Source organism: Malurus melanocephalus, unplaced genomic scaffold (assembly GCF_030028575.1).
Source record: "Malurus melanocephalus ecotype Western Australia unplaced genomic scaffold, MMel_1.1 scaffold_2982, whole genome shotgun sequence".
Taxonomy (NCBI): domain Eukaryota; kingdom Metazoa; phylum Chordata; class Aves; order Passeriformes; family Maluridae; genus Malurus; species Malurus melanocephalus.
The window spans coordinates 2371-4462 of NW_026626214.1; the positions used below are offsets into that span (position 1 = coordinate 2371).

The following is a 2092-nucleotide window of genomic DNA, read 5'->3' on the forward strand; positions in this document are numbered from 1 at the left end:
TCCAGGGCAATCTGGGAAAAAAAATTGGGAATTGGGATCAAAAATCGGAAAAATCGGAGCAGAAATGGGCAAAATCGGAGAAAAAACGGCTCAGAAATGGCCAAAAACGGCTAAAAATGGCTCATCCAAGGCAGCTTTTGCCAGCAGCCCTTGTCATCCAGAGCCTTGGCAGCTTCCAGGGCAATCTGGGAAAAAAAAATTGGGATTTGGAAAAAATTATGGAATGGGGGGATTGAGGGGTGGAGCAGAATGGATCAGAAATGGATCGAAAATGGGTCAGAAATGAGCAAAAACGGCTTAAAAATACCTAAAAATGGCAAAAAAAATGGCGCAAAATGTCTCCCACATGAAATTCACAGAAGAATTCAGAATTTTTCAGGATTTCCCAAAACTTTTTTCCCAAAATGAGCCCAAAACATCCCAAAACCTCATCCTGCAACATCCTCGAATTTCCTGAAACGAAATTCCCGAAACCGCCCGAAATGAAGGTCCCAGAACATCCCAGAACATCCCAGAATGTCCCAGAATTGTCCCAGAACATCCCAAAATCCCAAAAAAGTTCTGAAATCCCCTAAAATCCCCCAAAATCCCGTTTTTGGGGTGCACCTCGATGTTGCCGCACTCCAGCGCCAGCCCGAAGCGCGTTTTCTCGTCCTTGACGAAATGCAGAGCGACCTCGGGGTAGCCCTTCTTCTGCAGGTACGCGATGATGGACTGGCCCACCAGCTTGGCGTTCCTCACCATGTGCAGGACCTGAAAAATATCCCAAAAATATCCTGAAAATATCCTGAAAATATCCTGAAAATATCCTTAAAATATCCCGAAAACATCCTGAGAGTATCCTGAAAATATCCTCAGAATATCCCAGGAACTGTCCCACCAGCTTGGCGTTCCTCACCATGTGTAAAACCTGCAAAATATCCCAAAAATATCCTAAAAATATCCTGAAAATATCCTGAAAATATCCCAAAAATATCCTGAAAATATCCTGAAAATATCCTGAGACTATCACAAAAACTGCCCCACCAGCTTGGCGTTCCTCACCATGTGTAAAACCTGCAAAATATCCCAAAAACACCCTGAAAATATCCTAAAAATATCCTGAAAATATCCTAAAAATATCCTGAAAATATCCCCAAAGACAAGAGAAAAATATCCCGAAAATATCCCAGGAACTGGCCCACCAGCTTGGCGTTCCTCACCATGTGCAAGACCTGAAAAATATCCCAAAAACATCCCGAAAATATCCCGAAAATATCCTGAAAATATCCTAAAAATATCCTGAAAATGTCCTGAAAATATCCTAAAAATATCCTGAGAATATACTGAAAATATCCCAGGAACTGCCCCACCAGCTTGGCGTTCCTCACCATGTGCAGGACCTGCAGAAACACCCCAAAAACATCTGAAAAATCCTAAAAATACCCTGAGAATATCCTAAAAATATCCTGAAAATATCCCAAAAATATCCTGAGAGTATCCTGAAAATATTCTCAGAATACCCCAGGAACTGCCCCACCAGCTTGGCGTTCCTCACCATGTGCAGGACCTGAAAAATACCCCAAAAATATCCTAAAAATATCCTGAAAATATCCTGAAAATATTATAAAAACTTCCCCAAATGTCACCAAATCCCTCAAACCCTTTTGGGATTTGCCCTTTTTGGGTTTTTTTTTCTCACCTCGTCGTATTTGCGGTTGATGAGGGCGAGTTTGAAGCGGAACTCGGTGGGGTCGATGATCCATAAACCATCCCAAACCATCCCAAATAACCCCAAAATCCCCTCTAACCCATTCCAAATGACCCCAAACCCTTTTAGGATTGTCCCTTTTGGGGTTTTTTTGGGATTTTTCCTCACCTCGTCGTATTTGCGGTTGATGAGGGCAAGTTTGAAGCGGAACTCGGTGGGGTCGATGATCCATAAACCATCCCAAATGACCCCAAATCCATCCCAAATGACCCCAAATCCTTTTAGGGTTGTCCCTTTTGGGGTTTTTTTAGGATTTTTTCTCACCTCGTCGTATTTGCGGTTGATGAGGGCGAGTTTGAAGCGGAACTCGGTGGGGTCGATGGTCCATAAACCATCCCAAAC

At 42.9% G+C, this 2092-nt stretch overlaps 1 long non-coding RNA gene across 1 annotated transcript; it reads right to left on the reverse strand.

Moving 5' to 3' along the window:
• Positions 1-131: 131 nt before the first annotated feature.
• On the reverse strand, positions 132-1736 carry LOC130587993 (uncharacterized). Its single transcript, XR_008966887.1, has 3 exons — positions 1682-1736; positions 607-753; positions 132-185 (listed from the first exon to the last, which is right to left on the reverse strand). It is a non-coding gene; the product is annotated as an uncharacterized LOC130587993 (long non-coding RNA).
• Between the last annotated feature and the right edge of the window lie 356 nt (positions 1737-2092).